Source organism: Lissotriton vulgaris, chromosome 4_1 (assembly GCF_964263255.1).
Source record: "Lissotriton vulgaris chromosome 4_1, aLisVul1.2, whole genome shotgun sequence".
NCBI classification, from domain to species: Eukaryota; Metazoa; Chordata; class Amphibia; order Caudata; family Salamandridae; genus Lissotriton; species Lissotriton vulgaris.
Genome location: NC_141691.1, coordinates 1,355,094,921 through 1,355,108,248, shown reverse-complemented (window position 1 = coordinate 1,355,108,248; position 13,328 = coordinate 1,355,094,921).

The following is a 13,328-nucleotide window of genomic DNA, read 5'->3' as shown; positions in this document are numbered from 1 at the left end:
TGGTTGCACCGACTCGGGGAGGGGCTGCTGCAGGCCACTGATAACAGCAGGTGCACGAGCTGGCCCCTACTGTGTGAGTTAAAGAACTTTAAGGCTGCCTGCAGGGGAAAATATTGCTGAAATTATAGTCAAATGATGTCGATGAAAGAATTCCTCATGGACAAGAGGGCCAAATAACAGGTGGTCTGTGAAATTTACAGACTGGTGGTCACCCTAAAAAGAGCTCCAATAAACGTTCCCATGGGAAGGCAAATGAAGCGACAGGGAGGGTTGGGAAGGCTGCCATATCTTATTCACAAAGCAATTTCTCTGAGTAATTCTATTTTACTCCAGGTATAGGTGAAATTGAAGGGGGAGGGAAATCCCGTAAAAAAGTTCAGCATAATTCTTTGAGTTTATTCACTACCTGAACTCTCATCATGTTGCACCATGTGTAGAGTTTTGTCAAAGTTTATTTCCAGTATAAACTGTTATGTTCAAGCATCTACTCCTTTCACAATTGCCTTGGGCTGGTCCTTGGCTACTGCCAACACAGATTTCATTCTAAGTCCAACAAAAGGTTTATACCAGGAGAAGGTACATATATTTTGAGATTTTTGGTAGTTCCTAACAGTAGTGATAGTGATCTAATGTACAAGGAGTGGAATGCAAGTTATCTGCCAGGTAAAGTCTCAGGAAGGGATAGGAGATCAATCAGACTCCATGGGTGGCTGCCTGGGTGGCGGAGGAATCACCTTCAGTAGCCTAGTGGAGGGTGGTCCATCCTGTTTGGAGCTTTGTTTTGTGAAAGGAGCCCTGCCTAAGTGAGAATATGGCCAGAACATAATACCTGTAACACATCACAAGTCGATTCAAAGTCCTTCCTGGGATGATCCACCGAGAAACATTTGATAAACTGTTATGACGTCATTCAGATGCAAAGGTGGCTCACTCATGAAGCCCGTTCCCAAAAATGGATCATTTTGCTACTTAAGGAAATGGTAGATCGTTAAGCAAAAGGAGTACATAATTTTTGACTGTGTTTACGTGTTACCTGCCGCCATTTTATCACCATCTCTATAACACAGATGCAGTCATGCAATACTTGTAGGGGTAGGCGGAGAGGAAGTAGCCTGGTTTAAACAGATGCTTGGTGTAGCAAACCCGGGTCTGATAAACATAAGCTTTGACCCATCGACCAGTCAGAAAAGAATACCTCTTCCTGCCCCTCTGCGTTGTCAACAGGTGACAGCTCAACTCAAGGTTTGTTTTTTTGTTGTTTGTCTAGCATATACTCGACCAAAAGAAATGTTAGCAGTTAACATGAGTACCAATTACATTACAGAAGGTCACATTCATGTTTTAGGCATGAGGAGATTACATTATTTGCCTAGAATCACAGTCGCTACGTCAAGGAGGCTCTCCATGGGCGTTGCTGTGGGTGTTACTACTCAACACCCATGGATTTTGACACTGCACCAGAATTACAACATCACATAAACCTGGGGCAGTGCCAAAAACCTATGCTTCTCCAGAGCAAGCATAACAAGGAGAAATGTTTACGTGTTTTTTTCTCTTTCCCTGTGTGCTACTTTCTGCTCACACGTAGTACAACAAAAGTGCCTCTCATGTTTGTTTTTGTGTAGGAAGGTGCCCCTTCCTGCACAAAAACAATCATGCCAACAACACAGACACCCATGCACCATGATTCAAGGGTACCTGCATTGGCGCTCTGCTGCAAATTGTGCACCAGTGCTGGCTGTAAATCTTAAGTGTACCACTTTCCATGTTGCAGTAATACAAGGAATGAAGGCGTTGGGAGTGGGGGATTAAAATGCCTTTCTTGCTTTCTGACTCATTGTCTAATTCTCTATGGTTCAGCATTACTCCAGGATTTTGAATGGAATTTATAAAACTACATTTTAGATTCACAACTTTCAGGCAAGAGCTGGGAATGATTTCATAATGAAAACTCAAACTCCTATTAAACATGACTGTTAGCAAGAGCCGGACACCTTTAAATATTAATCATTAATCATAGACAAGGTTTGCCCTGTTGGTGCGCGGAAGCCAGGATCTATCATTAGGCACCTTTAATAAAATAAAATGCATTTTAATGAAAAATGGGAACATTTTATAATGTACAACAAAAATGTACATTCCTAGCACCACATTGTGGGCAGTTTCAGCATAAATGAAACCATTGACAGAATAATCTTGCCAATCCTTAATTTATGATGGGCATTCTTGCAATAATTGAGACCACAACTGGTATAATAGTGCCCATCCGTAAAATATAGTGTCTATTTTTAGCATAGTTATGGCTAACTTTGGCATATTTGTTACCATGGCATAGTGGTGCAAATATTTCCTACATTGTGAGTATTCAATCAATCAATCAAGGACATGTAAAGCACAGCAAATCACTTGTGAGGGTCTCAATGCACTGGAGTTACTAACTGCTTAGTGGCGATCTGTTCATTTGAACAGCCAGGTCTTGAGTCCTTTCCTGAATTGCTGGAGCAATGAGGCAGTCCTGAGGTACAGGGGAAGGTCGTTCCAAGCTTTGGCCGCTAGGTTTGAGGAGAAGCACCCTCCACTTGGTGGATCAGGGGGTGTCTATGAGGAAGAGGGAGGTGGAACATAAGTGTCTGGTCAGTTGGTGGAAGGTCATATGTTTGTTGATGTATGCTGCCTTCATTGTGCAGGGCTTTGTATGCATGGGCCAACATCTTGAACTGTCATCTCTTCTGGATCTGATCCATCTTGAAACAGGGTGTGATGTGGGTTCATCTCGGGAGGTTGAGGAGGAGTCTGGCTGCTGAGTTTTGTATTGTCCGTAGTGTCTTCAGGAGGCGTGTGGTGATTCCTACGAAGAGTGTGTTCCAGTAGTCCAGCCTGCTGGTGACGAGGTCCTATGTGAGAATCCGACTGGAGATCCATTCACCCGAAGATCTTGTGGAGCATGCGTAAAGGGTGAGAAAGCTTGCTTGTCCAAGATGAAGTTGAGTATGCAGGTGTGGTATGTTGGGGCGGGGATGGTCAGAGTTGCCATAGATGAGGACTACTGTCTTGTCCGTGCTGAGCTTGAGACAGTTATCCTTCATTCATTCATCATATATCTGCGGAAGTTGACTCTTGTGGTGGAGGGATCTTCTGACAGCAGGAGGCTGAGCTGAGTGTCGTTGGCGTAGGAGATGATGTTGAGTCTGTGCAATCTATTGGTGTTGGCCCGGGGGTTATGTACGTGTTGAAGAAGGTGGGGTTGAGTGATTATCCCGGGTGGGCGCTGCAGATGATCTTCTTGGGTTCCGAGGTGAATGGTGGGAAATAAATTCTCTGCGTTCTTCCAGGGTGGTATCAGGCAATCCATTTGAGCGCATCGTAGTGTCTTCCAATTTTCATGAAGTAACCCTTTTGCCTTGTAACAGACTCCATAGATCTGTGAGGTAGGTTTCAGAGCGGAAAGCAGTGGAAGCTTGTTTTAGAAAGTTGAGCTTGTAGTTACAAGCATATGAATAAAAATGCATAATATTAAGCCTTGTGTGTGGCGTAGTAACTGGTGGGTACACAGGCGGGAGGAGCACTACAACTGGCAATGAGATAGGGGATAAATAACCCAAAGAACAACCCTGTTCTCCCAGAGAGTGTGCCGTGGTCCAAGCAAACTGTTCATGCGTGCCACATGTGTCACTGTTGAATTACGGAATCAGCGCTTCATGCATGTGGAGTCAAATCGCAGCTCCAGCCTCTGAAAAGCAGGTGAAGAGAACAGAAGTGTTGCACAGAATGTACACGTCGATGGCCGAGAATCTGCTGGTTAGGCAATACATAAAAGTATTGCGCTGCCACGCAAGATACAATTGTACATTATACAGAGCAGTACTGCAAATGGGGGGACATATTGATACAGGAAAAGTGCTAAAAATTGCAGTAGTCAAATATTAACAAACTACATAGAAGCACTGGATGACAGAATAAGAAAGAAAGAAGTATATTATCATTGCATACAAGACCCTCGATAAGTGGAGCTTTAAGACCTCAGCACCGGGAGAGGAGACTTAAGAAGAAGCACAAAGGTTGTGCTTACCGAGCTGTCCATTACCTGAAGTGGTACACAGGGACATCTTAAGGATATTGGGGGCCCTGGGCCAAAGGTATTTGGGGGCTCCTGATCGACACATCTTTGAATTTAATATCCAATTTCAGCTCTTTCATGCCCTCTTCGGCCAGGTCACTCACAGAGCACAGTGCACAGTGCAGTTCAAACTCTAAACATGTTGACATCTACAATTCAGGGATAGTGACATGCATTTTTAATATTGTAACACTGCCAGCAGCTCACTAATATTACTGCAAATAATCTCTGTGACACCCTCCCATTTCTCATATCTCAGGTCAGATTTTGATCTAAAAGAAACTTTTTTAGGGTTGTTACATGAAACATAAGCACAACATTTCTCTGCAAAATGGTTATAGTACACTCTCACACAACACCTACATTTAAAATAAATTAAAGGAAAACTGTATTTAAAACAATCTGTTTAAGAGGTATTCAAGGTCATTAGGACAAGACTCCCCTGTAGAAGAGAGCAGGCTCTATCAGAGGCCCCCCTGAACGCTGGATCCTGGGCCAGAGCCCACTTTGCCCATGCCTTAAAATGTCTCTGGTGGTACGGTACACCACCAAAGCTGCCAGGTGACAGCTCAGAACAACTCTAAAGGTCTCCAACAAGTGAAGGGGCTCCAATGGAGACCAAGGAAGAGGTCACAGTTACCTTGATTGTCCATGAGCACTCTGAGGCCGGTACATTGCAAGGCCTCAGAAACAAAGCAAATGACGCAAGCTCAAATGGGCAGCCAACTGTAGTAGAAAAAGCTCCACCTTCAATGTCAGCCACTCCCATAACTAATTACCATGCTGTCCCCTTCCTGAAACCACCACCTCCATTTGATATAGCCAAAAAGCAAAACATTGGTGATAGATGGACTGCTTGGATAGAGACAATTGATGATTTCATTGATGCACTTGAAGAGACTGATAACAAAATAATTATCAAGTATCACAAAAATATTGCTGGTGATGATGTGAAAGTCATAAAGAAAGTGCTGCGACCTGACAAAGAAATTACTTACTGTCAGATTCAAGAAACGCTGAATCTCAAGTTCAAATCAGTACCAAACATTGATTACAAAAGATACATTTTCAGTCAAGAATGCCAGAAAGTTGGTGAAAAACACTGATGAATTTGTGGAGAGACTCCATACACTCATAAAACAGTAGAACACGAAAACCGAGCCCGGCGACGGACTATCTAGGCTGCACCTCACGTTTCAATTCATTAGCAGTTCACTGCCTTGTGCACAAAGCCTCTGGCACTTGCTGCCGCTTAGTGCCACTGTTTGACAGATCCCAGACTTGTTGAATATAGGAAGGTGCACCAGGAAAAGATGTTCAATCTTAAATATTTCGCAATAAGAATCCTTTCTTTGTCAAAATCTTGAAAGCAGACCGCATAGACATACACGAGAAGCGCTTATCATGGTGCACTTGGGAGTCAAGAAAACTCTTAGTCTGGAGCGAGTGTTGATGGCTGCCAGAGCTGAGGAGCATGCTGAAAGAGAAGTTGCTGACATGGAGGCCTGAGGTGCCCAGAGTGAATAAGTCATGAGTTTAAAAAAAGCCAAAGCAAAAGACTGAAGGACACAAAGTGATGCATACACTTAATAAGAATTTATGTTTTAGATATGGATTTTTATTTCCACATGAAGGTAAATGTCCCATCATTGGACAGATATGTAAAGGCTGTGGAAAAGAGAACAATTTTGTAATGGTTTGTCAAGGGAAGGAAAAACTACGTTTGTCACAGCACAAAGACAAATTGGCCGCCAGATCATTCCAGAAGCAATGTTTGAAACACGAGAAAACGAAGGTGCAAACACCCCTCCTTGTGTTCTCAAGGTACAGCATCAGGTTCCTGTCTGCTCAGTTTCAGTGCAGCTGCTGATATGGGGCTGATTTCTGTGAAGTACAACCTGTATGGTCACCGCTAAACAGTAAGGCAATTCCAATCGCTGGATCATGGTTTAGGAAAGCTTAAGACTATGAAAGTAAAGTTGCATTTTAATGAAGATGTCCATCCCGTTGCTCAGAGACACAGACAAGCTGCTTTTCATTTACAAGGAGATGTTGAAAAAGAACTTTAATTGTTACTTAAGCATGACATTACTGAGCATTCAACTGGCCTAACCCCATGGGGTTCTCCCATAGTGGTAGTGCCCAAAAAGGACAGTGAAGGAGCTGTATGGATATGCGTTAATATGCATCAAGCAAACAAGGCAATGAACATGAACGACATCCAGGTCCACACATTGCTGACATTATAAATCGCTTTGATTTAAATAAAGGTTATCCTCAGTTGAAACTTGAAGAAGATTGCAGGTACATTACACACTTTTCAACACATGTTGGTCTGTTTCGATACAAGAGATGCAGTTTTGGTGTGTCATTGTCTGCAGAACTTTTCTAAGGCGTCATTCTAAGTGCCATACAGATTATTGTGCATGCATTCAATTATATCAATGACATAATGATTTTTCAGAGCTACACAGAAGGAATATTATGAAGCTCTCATACAAGTATCTCATTTACTTACTGATGCAGGTTTGACTTTGAATGCAGACAAGTGTGAGGTCCGCAAGAAAAAGGTAAAGTTCTTTAGCCATATCTTTTCAGATGGGGGTATACCACCTGATCCTGCAAAAGTACAAGCCCAAATGCCGATCCCCCTCAAGGTATTTCTATGATATGTTCATTTCATGGCATGGCCAGCTACAGTTAAAGACATATACAAGACTTTGCTATTATAAGTGCTCCATTACAAGAGTTAACGAAGATAAATATTTCGTTCAAGTGGTAGTGCAACACAGTACATTGACCAGGTGCATACATCACCTTAGGGCCTTGCTTTCTATCAATACACCCATAAAGTGCACACAGCGCCTTAGCGTAATCACTGAACTGACCCCAGGCCAACTGGCCTTTCACTGGGGGTCAAATGCTGTATGTCCAAAATGTCAGGGCGCAATCCTAGGGCTTTCCACGTACCCTCTTGCTGCCAATGCAGCCAAAGCAAAGTGCGCAATGCGCTGGGGCAGGGGAGCGTATCTCACTCCTTTATCGTTATGCAATCAAAAATGCCTCGTTTGTTGTATCTGCCCGCGCTCTCGCAGTGCAGCTGTGGAAATGGGCCAGGGTACCACTCTGCCTCCTGAAACCCCACTGGGACTCTAAAATGAAATGGCCCCACCGTTGCAGCTGGCTGCTCTCTCTTGTCGTGCAGCTGGAAATTTAGGCAAAAATCTGAACTGGCACCAACTGTGCCGTGGAGGCCCCACTCCGGGACTTTCAAATATCAAATTGCCCCAATTTTGTAGCTGCCTTCTGTCCGGCAGGGCAGCTGTGTGAAAATGAATACTGGCACGCACCATGCCTTGGGAGTCCCCCTCTGGGGCTCCTCCTGGTGCCCTCGATCAGCACCAACAATCCTCAAGATGCAGCCCCCACTCACCGGGGCTCCTTTGTGGACTCCGCTCCGCTCGCTGTTCCAGGCTGCACTCACGCAGAGCAGCCTCTCCCTCCTCATGGGGAACCAGACGGGCAGGGCACGGAGCGAGGTCTCCGGCAGCTCTCTTCACGGGAGGTAGCCCTGCCTACAACCAGGCAGGATGCCTGACCACCGGCTTCCTCCTTCCTGCCATTGGCCCGTTTCTCTTCTCTGCTGCGGTCACGGTGGTGGGGTACGCTCCCACCCTCCTTTAGGGAACAGCTCTGCTCCAGATCAGGCAATCTCTGCCTGTCTTCGGGGTCCCAGTGGTGCACAACACAGGCACACAAATGCAGGGTGTGCTCCAGCAACTAGATAACCATGAAAGAGGGGTAGGCACACGCTTCAAGGAGCATCAAACAATGCAGGGTGGCTTCCGCTAAAGGAGCACAGATGCGGGGTGGGCTCCCGCTATAAAGTATGCATAAATGCAGGGTATGCTTCCGCTCTCTCCATAGGCAATAACGCGGGGTAGGCTCCCGCCTCACAGGCAATAATGCGGGGTTGGCACCTGCTGTCCTCAGGCGATAGAGGGGAATCCCTGCATCGGGATCTCCTCAGGGCAAGCTGCAGCCCAGCGCTGTGAGACACACGTGCTCTTCTCTCCTTCAGGAATCAAGTTGTAGCACTTACGAGGTGCTAGGGTCCTCCAGGGTCATGGGACAAAGCTGGGCCCAGGCAGGGCAGCACACAGGGCCCTCCAGCAGGGAGGCAGTCCCTCGTGGTGGTTCCTCCTGGGGCCTAACAGCAGCAGGTCCCAAGGAAGCACCAAAGCACACCCCTTTCCATGGGGTCACAACCCCAATATTTATACCAACATTTGCTTTGTCTGCCCTGGCACAGGGCTTGGGGGGTACCAGACTAAACTGGTTCTGGGGGGTTTTGGAGCACGATGTTGACAAGGCCCCTCTCCCCCTATGTCAGGTGGGGCTCAGTCATCAGACACTCCACAGGAGGGGTGGAGTCAGCATTCACTTAGCAGACACAGACCTATTCAGGTTCAGGAGACTACTCCTCCCCCTACTCCAAATGCATATCCCATATTCAGCCTAGCGCTGACTCACCCTGCCCTCCCTGGAGCCACACACACCTCACCAGCCCCTGTCATTCCAAAGCCAGACATGCAATCCATGTCAGACAGGCAGACACATAGCACACAGAAATGCCAACTTAAGTGGCATTTCTAAAATGGGTATAATAAAGCTGCGCACACCATTGCGTAGCATTTATTGTCATTATTCCAAATATTCCAAACTTGACCACGCTGCTCCTCTCATATCAGGAATTACCACTGAAACACTTAACAGAGAATCCCCAATGCATTCCTATAGGAGGGCAGTCTCACCGCAATGAGAAACCAAAATGGCGATTTGTCACTACCAGGACATGTCACACACTTAAGGTACATGTCCTACATTTGACCTGCAATGCCCCCTGCCCATACGGCTAGCTAGGGCCTACGTTAGGGATGACTGACATGGAGTAAAAGGGGGGTCACAGACAGGGCACACACTTTCGGTGCCACATCACAGCAGCTGTAACACTGCGCGCACAGGGTCTGCAATGGCAGAGGTCTGAGATAGGTTTGAAAGGCTACTTTGGTGGTTGGCGCAATCAACCCTGCAAGCCCACCAGCAGCATTTAATTTACCAGCCCTGGGTATATGAGATACCACTTTACAAGAGACTGACAGGTAAATTCAATATGCCAAACAGGTGTAGACCAATCTTCACCATATTTATCACAGAGAGCACACACACTTTACACTGAACAGCAGTGCTAAAGTGCACAGAGTCCTAAAACCACCAACACCATGCCAATAAAAAAGGCTAGGAGGAAGGCAAAGAGATCAGGGATGACCCTGCAAAAAGGGCCAAGTCCAACAGTGACTTATGACAGCAGAAGTTTGTCTCAGACAGAACATGCTTACTCACAACCTGAGAAAGAAAGGTTAGCCATAGTATGGGCTTGGGAACATTTCCCTTGTATTCCTGTATGGGATGCCTTTTACGCTTGTAACAGATCATCAAGCTTTACAATCCAAAGCCAAGATGGCTCCTCACATTGAACAGTGGGACTATGATTCCATGAGTACAGTTATACCATCGTGCATCATCCAGGGAAGGATCAAAACCCTGCAAGGTCAGTGTAAGCCATCTGAGTCGGCTGAAGCCTACATTAATTTCATTGTAATCAACTACACCAGCTGCTATATCGTTAGTCCAGATCAGCACTGCCAGGAACCATGATAGTGACATGCTGAAGCTGAAAGATATACTTACACATCAGTCATGGAATTGAAACATTTGACCTCTCACCAGTGATGGTGAATACCAAAAATACAAAAACCTTAAACATAAACGGCCCATAATTCAGGAAGGAGTTCTACTGTGAGGGTCAGGAATCCTAATACCGGAGACTCTCTGACAGAAAATAATTATCTCACGAAGGACATCTTGGTATTGTTGCCATCAAAAGAGCACTCCAAGACCGAGTTTACTTTCCATATTTAGATGAAAGGGTTGAAAAGGATCTCAAGGCCTGTCATTTTTTAAATTGCCTTTCTACAACTGTTACTCAACATTCTACAACAAGCTTTCATTGCGTTCTGCTCTGACACTTATGTCCTAGCTCTACAGAGTCCGTTAGGAGTCAAAAGGGTTCCGTCATAAAACTCTCAAGACACTACAGGCATCTCTCTGGATTCTGATATGGTGGAGTCTGTTGATCAAGATGTGATGGGAAACAGTGTTGAAGGTGGCTGACAGGTCCAGGAGGATGAGGGCTGCTGTTTTGTTGTGGTCCAGGAAGGCCCTGATATCATTGGTGACTACGATCATGGATGTCTGGGTGCTGTGGTTGGCATGGAATCTAGATTGAGAGGGGTCCAGGAAGTTGTTGTGTTCCAGGAGTTCGGTGAGTTGCTGGTTGATTGCCTTCCCAAGTTATATTTGGAGTTTGAGTTCGTTGGTGTGAGCAGACTGATGCTGTCGGCAGAAGGGGATTGGGGTTTGAAGTTTTCTTAGATGACTGAGATCTTGACGTGGAAGAAGTCGACCAGGGTGTTACACAGTTCTTCAGAGGAGGTGATGTTGTTCTTGGCAGCTGCCGGGTTGGGGAACTCCTCCACGATGGTGAAGAGCTCCTTGTTGAAGTTTGTTGTGTTCTTTTTTGTTTATTTCAGGAGGCAGTGGTACTGGTTGAGTGCTGTCTTGAAAGTGATATGGTATGGTCTTCTGTCTCTTTGCTGGTGAGCCACTTCTAGTTGCTGGCAGTTGCATTTGGTGGATTTCAGTTCTGCTGTGTACCACCTGGCTCTCTGGCAGGTCCTTTGAATTTGGCTAGCTTGGCAGGGGCGATTGTGTTGCCGCATTCTGTGATCCACTGGGAAAAGTTCTTCGCAGTCTGATCTGGGTTGGATGTTGTGTCTGGGAGGTGGGAGTTGAGAGCGTTGTTCCACTGGTCTTCCGATATTTTGTTCCAGTTTCTGCGTGTGGAGCTGGAGAGCATGGTGCCAGTGTTGGTAGGTCCTGCGATGGTGAAGTGGATGCTGTAGTGGGTGGTCCAGGTTGGCTGTGAGATGTTGTTGTACTTGACTGTGTCGCTGGATGTAAAAATGTGGTTGAGCGTGTGTCCTGCGATGTTGTTAGGGTCGGTGACAAGTTTCTTAAGGCCAATGTTGCTCATGCTTTCCAGTAGGTCGGTTGGGTTGTTGTTGCTGGAGTCATTGAGATTGGATGTTAAGATACCCTAGGAAGATATAGAACTTGGAGTCCATGGCGAACAGGGAAATAAGGTGAGACAATGGTTGTTGGGAGGTTTCAAGACTTAGCATTTGTACTATCATAAAGGAAATTCACGAAAAACTGGAAATCCATGAAAGGCCCACGAATAGAGAGCTGGAGAAGGGAACTAGGGAAGCGGGCAGACGTAGAGCATAGAATCTTGCTGCGTGCGGGGAACAGAGGTATAGGGAACTTAGAAACAGCGAGAGCTTGGGGGAGCCTAGTGGAGCCTTACGAACACCAGACCTAGATGATACAACGGATGACCTGTCAAATTCCACCCCACAGGAAAGGGACAATGAGACAGTGACATAGAGAGCCTAAGATAGGACGGGGCTGGGGAGGCCGACGCCCCCGCCTTCGACCACTTATTGCGCACTGACCCCGGACACAGATAGCACAGATAGATGAAGAAGGAACACACACCGCTGACACATACAAACTGGACATCAAGTGATTCGCTCAGGGGGGAGGGTGGGAGGAGGGTTTAGGAGTTGGGACCGGTTGAACATGTTGAACAAGTTTACTCTGTAAAGATATTAACACGGAAACAAGGAAGAGCATTGCAATGTAAACATATTAACAGATGACTGTTGTGAGAACTGCTCAAATGAATGTTATATGACCCAAATACCAATAATATCTGTTAAAAAAATACATCAGGGCAATAAGGTCAGGATTCGCATTGCAGAAGCTGGGGCTGGTCCTCATGGTCTTTAGATGCTCCATTTTCGGGGTCAAGTTGTCTGAGGAGGTTATGCAGTGGATGGTGTCCTTGTAGATGATGGTGATTTCACCTCTGCGTTTATTGGTATGGACCCAAGTGTATTCTTGTAGTCTTGGGGGGTAGCGATGGTGATGTCAAGTGTGGAGGCAGTGTTAAGCCACTTCTCTGTGAGGAAGATGGCATCCAGAGTGAGGTATGGGAATAAGTCCCGGATCTCAGTGGTGTGTTTGCAGAGCGATCGTGTGTTGAGTATAATACACTGGAGTTGTGCCGTGGTGGTCTCGGTCCACGTTGTGGACTTCGGACTTGTTGGTTGCTTTCGGTGTTGCAGGTAAAGCGGCAGTTCTGGCAGGAGTATCGTATTCTGGTGGTGTGTGGAGATGTGCAGCAGCAGTTATTTTTGACGATGCCCCTGGGATTCAGGGCTCAGAGGTCTGCGGCGGTGTAGCTGTATTGGATGGAAGACCAGGGGGAGAAGGGCTGGGTGGCACTGGGCAGGGCTTGTGGAGGGGAGTGATGGCAAAAAACAGCAGGAAGCAACAAGCAGAGAGAGGCACAAGAAGGCAGACAGAAATCAAAGCACAGATGGCAGAATATGAGGCACAGCGAGTGGCCAAAAAAGACAATAAAGATACTTTTCATGCAGGATGAGAAAGTCACTGAACCAGACGAAAGCCTGACCCGCTGGAATGATAGATTAACACCACACTGATGGAAAAGGAGTGGGAGGATATATGCAATTTAACTAGTACCCTTACACCCAACGGTAATTTGCACATTATACACTTTAAGTATATTGAGGTGTGAGGCAATTTTAATTTTCACATTTCTTTATGGTTTACACACCTTTTTGAGTACTGCAATCTTTTGCCCATTCAGCACCTATACCACAACTTTCTGGCTTCCATCACTGGTGGATCATATACTAGGAGTTCTCACAATACCACAAGTGAGCAACCTAGTGGATACCAGTCTCATAAGAGAATCCCAGGGGATGATTTTCCGCCATTTGGTGGGCTGATGGGTATATTTGTCCTTCTTTCCTCATCTCTCACCTATTTCAACACTTCTCCACACATTATGGTTCAAACAAGCAGACAATCTTTGAGCCACCTTTAGACTAAGCATGGGCGAATTTTGCGAATCTCGCGTTCGCGAATTTTGCGGATTTGCGAACTCGCAATTCGCAAAATCCGCGAATTCTCGCGAATTTGCAGATTTTTTTTGTGT